At 38.5% G+C, this 7284-nt stretch overlaps 1 pseudogene; it reads right to left on the bottom strand.

The window, feature by feature from the left end:
• Positions 1–470: 470 nt before the first annotated feature.
• On the bottom strand, positions 471–654 carry LOC136127434 (U6 snRNA-associated Sm-like protein LSm5 pseudogene; annotated as a pseudogene).
• Between the last annotated feature and the right edge of the window lie 6630 nt (positions 655–7284).

A 7284-nucleotide genomic window follows, 5' to 3' on the forward strand; every position in this document is an offset into this window, starting at 1 on the left:
AAAAACGGAGCTGGAGGAATCAGGCTCCCAGACTTCAGACTATACTACAAAGCTACAGTAATCAAGACACTATGGTACTGGCACAAAAACAGAAATACAGATCAATGCAACAGGATTGAAATCTCAGATATAAACCCACACCCATATGGTCACCTTATTTTTGCTGAAGGAGGCAAGAATATACAATGGAGAAAAGACAGCCTCTTCAATAAGTGCTGCTGGAAAAACTGGACAGCTACATGTAAGAGAATGAAATTAGAACACTCCCTAACACCATACACAAAAATAAACTCAAAATGGATTAAAGGCCTAAATGTAGACACCATCAAACTCTTGCAGGAAAACATAGGCACAACACTCTATGACATAAATCACAGCAAGATCCTTTTTTTTTTTTAAGGTTAAAATAAAAATTCTATTTTGTTGTCATTATAAGACAAAACAGAATCTAGCATGTCAAGGAAATCTATTCATACTTCAGGTCCTTCTCCACCAGGAACCAGCATTGTTATTTCCATTTAACAAAATTTGATCTAATTTAGGAATTCTTCTTCCTTCTGGTGTGATTTGAAACTCAATGACATCTTCGAGTACCATATTGACAAAGTCATCAAATCCCATAAGTGTGCAAACAATCTCCTTATCACTCTTCATCACAATGTGAATCCTTGATCCTATACCCTTGTCCACAAGCTCTAGAGGGAGAAGCTGAGACGGGATGCTGGTTAGCCACCGTGGCTATGCCAGAAGTGGTCTTGCAAGATCCTTTTTGACCCACCTCCAAGAGGAACGGAAATAAAAACAAAAATAAACAAATGGGACCTAATGACACTTCAAAGCTTTTGCACAGCAAAGGAAACCATAAACAAGATGAAACACAACCCTCAGAATGGGAGAAAATATTTGCAAGTGAAGCAACTGACAGGATTAATCTCCAAAATTTACAAGCAGCTCATTCAGCTCAATATCAAAAAAACAAACAACCCAATCCACAAATGGGCAGAAGACCTAAATAGACATTTCTCCAAAGAATATATACAGAATGCCAACAAACACATGAAAGAATGCTCAACACCACTAACCATTAGAGAAATGCAAATCAAAACTACAATGAGGTATCACCTCACACCAGTCAGAACGGCCATCATCAAAAAATGTACAAACAATAAATGCTGGAGAGGGTGTGGAGAAAAGAGAACCCTCTTGCACTGTTGGTGGGAATGTAAATTGATACAGCCACTATGGTAAACAGTACAGAAGTTCCTTATAAAACTAAAAATAGAACTACCATATGACCCAGCAATCCCACCACTGGGCGTATACCCTGAGAAAACCATAATTCAAAAAGAGTCATGTACCACAATGTTCATTGCAGCTCTATTTACAATAGCCAGGACATGGAAGCAACCTAATTGTCCATCGACAGACAAATGGATAAATAAGATGTGGCATGTATATAGAATGGAATATTACTCAGCCATAAAAAGAAACGAAATTGAGCTATTTGTAGTGAGGTGGATGAACCTAGACTGTGTCATACAGAGTGAAGTACGTCAGAAGGAGAAAAACAAATACCGTATGCTACCACATATAATGGAATCTAAAAAAAAGGTTCTGAAGAACCTCTGGGGAAGATAGGAATAAAGACACAGATGTAGAGAATGGACTTGAGGACACAGGAAGGGGGAAGGGCAAGCTGGGACAAAGTGAGAGAGTGGTATGGACTTATATATATTACCAAATGTAAAACAGATAGCTAGTGGGAAGCAGCCGCATAGGTCAGGCAGATCAGCTCAGTGCTTTGTGACCACCTAGAGGGGTGGGATAGGGAGGGCAGGAGGGAGACGCAAAAGGGAGGGGATATGGGGATATATGTAAATGTATAGCTGATTCATTACGTTATAAAGCAGAAACTAACACAACATTTTAAAGCAATTATACTCCAATAAAGATGTTAAAAAAAAAAAATCCAAAGTACCAGACCTTACTCTTTTCCAATTTTAAAAGAACCTCCTATTATTCATTCCAAACTAGCCACATTCCCCTCACAAGCTAGTTTCTGCCTCAGGAACTTTGCACGTGTTATTAGCTCTGGCTGGAACGCCCTGGCCTGGAACTTTGCTTTATTGGTTTCCTCATTTTCTTCTGGTTCCTACACAGATATCATGTTCTCAGAGAATCCTTCTCCAATGATCCCATGTTAATAGCTATCTACTTCTTGTCATTCCTTAACTTATTATACTACTTCATGTTTCTTCACAGCACTTAATGTACTTTTCATTATTTAGTTTATATTATGTACTTTTTTTCTCTTTTTGCCTTTATTTTGTTTTCTGCATTGAAATGGAAGGTCTATACAAGGTCAAGATGTATCTCTCTCTTGCTTAAAGGTCCATCCCTCTTACCTAGAACGGCAACTGCCACACAGTAGATATTCAGTAGATATTTATTTATTGAATAATTTTTAAAAAATAGGTCAAAAATAATTATAGAGAATGTGACAAGTGGCTTTATTTTCTTCTGTGTAACTCGTTTAAAGCTTAAAGGCTGAGTTTCAAGCCTTAACATACAACTTTGACCTTTCTCTGATATAGTCCTCTAAGTCCATTACGAAGTTTCAGATTTCCTTTTTATCCAACTTTTGAAGAGGAAATTGTGAATACTTAATGCCTACTTCCTGTGTTTGCATAAAGAAGAAAGAATTCCCTAGATGGAAAGGAACCTGTAAGGTTTCTTTCACCAGAACTCTTCTCCCTGGGAGGAGGAATGACTTAGCTGATGAAGAGATAGAGAAAAGGAACATGGCCCCTGTAGCTCAGTACGCTGAGATTTCATTCAGGTGGACCCATCTTCTTCTCAGAAGTTTGTTTAACATTTTCTCTCCTACAGAGGCAGAGCCTGTCCCCAGGCATGGGGTAGAGACAGGAGTTGGGTTGGAACGGAGACGAGAACGATGTAGTCATATCTCTGACAGACTATTTAAGTGTTTTTAGTTCAGGGGTGCAGGGTTTATATTAGGAAATCACACTTTGATTGCAGGTCAAGAAATATTCTCAGAATTAGTTTTATTAGCATTGAACCTGATATTTAATTTTTTACCTGTCTGACTCCTATGTTTGATTTTTCAACTGTTTCAGACCTCAGAGTGAGAAGAGGACAACAATTTATTTTTACTCCTAAAACCCAAACACATATGCTGATTCCCTCTATGCTACATTGTTCCTCACTATGTACACGGTCGCTTACTCAATATTTAATGAGAGCCTACTAAGGACAGTACCCTCTGAAATATCAAGGACAAAAAGATTAATAAAATATAGTATTGACCTCATGGAATTAGTATTCTAGTGGTTGCTCAAATTAACTCTAACTCTAATCGACCATACAACATATCCAGGGCACTCTAGCTTGAATGAATACGCAAAGTACAGAATTCTATTTTTTCAAAAGTTAGATGATTAATATTCTTTCCCATTTTACAGTACTTCACCTTATTACTCCAAGCCACATAGGTCAAGGATGATAATGTGATTCAAGCACCATTAAATCTTGATACTATTCTTTTATTTCAAAGGGGGAAAAAGTACATACACAATAAATAAGCATGAAGTAATCTAAAGCGGATATAAAGATATCAATCCCATCACAGAAGCCAGGAGACAAGTCATCAGTCAGACTTTAATCAGCAGCAATGAATGGGATGAAAAATGAACAGCATTCTGGGGGTAATCTTAAAGACTATACGCTTTTCTCCAAGATCACCTGTTTCTTCAGTGGCAACTGCGTCAGTGTTCCATTGTGTTTATAATGAACAAAAACAAAGGGAAACGGAAAAGGAGGCAGGGAGGAAGGAAGGGAAGACAGAAAGAAAGATTGGAGGAGAGAAACAAGAGGCCTAGAGGGAGTGTCTATCCAGTTTGCTTAACTGGGATATTTGTGAATGTAATGGCTTGGGGGTGGGGAGCCTGGGGAGGGGTGTTAAAGAAAGGCTATAGCATCCAGACAAGGCTTTGTAAGCCACAGTAAGAAATTTTGACTCTATTCAAGGAGAAAAGGAAGGCTGCCGAAAGATTTTATCTAGAAGAATGACGTATTCTAATTAGTGCGTGTAAAGATCAACTTGGCTGCAGCAAGAATACATTTGATGGAGCATGACTCCCATTTCCAGGATATTTTTATTCTAATACCTTATATGCTTTTCAAAGGTATGAAAAGAGAATGAATACGAAGGGGTAAGTGGTTTAGAAACAAGGCAAGTCCCAAGTTCCTACCCACGGAGGCATTGTTTTTTCCTAAGTGACAGGGCAGATTCTCAAGTGGCCAAGCCACTGGACAGACCTTCTCAGGAGATTCCTGAAGGCACAGAAAGCATGGAAGGATCCAGATGCTCATGCATCATGTTCCAGGAGTAGGACTGTGACAGCTTCTCACCCAACTTGACATAACATATCAAGATATATTCAAGAAGCCTAAACACCACTGGGAAAAGCATAACATGGTACACTGGAAGGAAAACTTGGCTGGGGAATTCTAGAAGACGTTTGTTTGAGTTCTAATATATGATTCCATTTTGAATACCTCTGTTCCATCCCATAGATGCCAGGTTGTGTCAACACGATGAGCTCTTTATGCAAACTAAGGATTCCTAAATATGGATTAGACAGAAGTGTTACCATGGTCTTATTATGTACGTATTGATTATGGGTAGCCATCCTACCACCATGATAGGAACAGTGTACTACTATGTGAGATTTGAGGGAGCTCCCAGGATACAGCTGCCATTCCAAACTGAGAATAGTAACACCCCAAAGGTACTCCAGACTACTAGTAGCCTGTGGAACAACCATCATGGTACCTCCAATATCACCTCATAAAATAGCTGGAACCAATCCCTCAGATAATTTGTCTACTCCATTCTAAGAGACTACCAGGAGCAATTTTACCAACCTCTAAAGGAATGTAGCTTACTTCTTAGACATCAGGGATTTATACATTTATTATGATACTTTCCCTGTAGATGGCCACAAATTGTCTCACTTCAAAAATTTTCCAAAAGGTAGATCTTGAATAAAGGACTCATTTCCTGAATCACACCAAGACACTGCACGAACCAGGTGTGACCCTGCCTCACATCCCTGTTTACACGGTGGCCATCGGAAGTTTGAACCCTCCTAGTTTTACGTCCTTCTGGTGCTTTGCGCATCTCTAATCTAACTCTTTCCCTCATTGCTTCCCTGTGTTTGTGCCACTATAACCTCCACTTATTTAAATACTCCTCCCTGTGATAAGCTACTAGAGTTGTAGGCTTTCCCAACGTTCTTGAAAGCACAGCAGGCTCTAGAAGTGAAGAGGAAGGTGAAGAAAGTAAGTCTTGGTTTGGGGGGGCACACCCATATAGTCTGCTTCTTTGCTTTGCTCCCTTCCCTCAAACCCCAAGTTTCTACTCTGGGAGGACAGGTCATGGCAATGAAGAGATTTCATGTTATAAATTTTGTGCTTAGAAGTTCTAGAGAAAATCACTGTGGTCACTCTTCATGTAACATCCTTGACTATATTTGTCAATTCTTCCATTGGTCATATATCCCAGATCCCTTCAGTTTTCTTCAATTTTAAAGTCACTGTAACCTTTTAGCCAGTCTCTGATGGCTCTTTTTATGGATAAAAGATTCATTAACCTATAAAATAATAGCAAAGCTCAGATGGCTTGCTTTCTGCAAAATTATTAACCTGTACAAAAGATATTGAAATCCATTCCTAAAACTCTAAGACTAACATTCTGGGAATAAACATTTCAGTACTAAATATCTATATCAAATAACTTTCTGTGAGTCTCAAATAAAACAGATTGTGAATTTTTGCTTGTACCCTAGTGATCCAAGAAAATAAATTTAATAAAAGACCTGGTAGTGGTGTAAAACCCTTAGGGCAAAACCTACAAAATGAATTAAACATACCAAATTTCTCTTCACTGAAAAGGCAATTTGGGTATTACTCTACACTCTCTCCCTTACAGAAAGAAGCAGTCACTACTATCAATAAGGTTGATTCTGAAGAAGTTTGAATATGAAACGTTTATCCCACTTATTGCATTTTATCCTCCATGGGTAATACGATTGATTCATTGCTGTAACTTGTGTTTCTAGTCAATTATACTCTCCAGTACTCTTGCCTGTGGCTGAACATCCAAGAAGAATAACTTTTTGAAGAAGAAAAATTAAATAGCGCCCACTGAGGCTTGTTTTTCAAAATTCATTAAAAAGTAACTAATTTCTGATGCCATATACAAACTCTTAGAGAAATATATTCTAACAAACCACAGGACTGTGTGGCTAAAATACCACTTTTTTTGTTTGTTTGTTTTTTCATTTTTTATTTTTATTTTTGGCTGCATTGGGTCTTTCTTCATTGCTGTGCACAGGCTTTCTCTAGTTGCATCGAGCGGGGGCCATTCTTCATTGCAGTGCAGGGCTTCTCATTGCAGTGAGTTCTCTTCTTGTGGAGCACAGGCTCTAGGATCATGGGCTCAGTAGTTGTGGCTTGCAGGCTCTAGAGCACCGGCTCAGTAGTTGTGGCACGTGGGTTTAGTTACTCCTCGGCATGTGGGATCTTCCCAGGCCAGGGCTCAAACCTGTGTCCCCTGCATTGGCAGGTGGATTCTTAATCACTGTGCCACCAGGGAAGGCCCTAAAATACCACTTTTATACTAAATGAAAAATCATAATGCAAGCCATGAAAGTAGAGCTGCCTACCTGGGATTTCTGAGAAGTGGTTGCTTTGGTTGCTGTAAGAGTAAATGATCTCTGAAATAAGATACTATATTTGGGTTATTCATCCCATTTCTCTCTTCCTCTAACATTTTTAGATTGCACGCAATGCTTCTGATCAAAGGGCAGAGGAAATGCACTCACTGGATTTAAACAACTCTGTTCTCATTCCCAAAATCTCAAATATGGCATATGAGATAGCTGTTCTGTAACATCAGTTAAAGCAGAGGAACAAAGAATGCTAATGTAACTAAATTCCTATGCTTGATCCACAAAGCTTGAGCACTAAGAAAAATCAAAATGTATTAAAATGAAGATGCTGATGACTAGCCAGGTATAACTGGAATTTTGCAGAATTACATTCCATACCTGAATGTCAACGTAAAAGGAAGCCGTCCATATCAAAGGTAAGGCATAAAAGAAGGTATAATATTCTATAATAATGATGTTTATGAATGTTGAAAATAAAGCATTATTTTACATCTGTATATCTTACAACCTGATCTAGATTACAAGTTCC

Source organism: Phocoena phocoena, chromosome 8 (genome assembly GCF_963924675.1).
Source record: "Phocoena phocoena chromosome 8, mPhoPho1.1, whole genome shotgun sequence".
Lineage (NCBI taxonomy): Eukaryota > Metazoa > Chordata > Mammalia > Artiodactyla > Phocoenidae > Phocoena > Phocoena phocoena.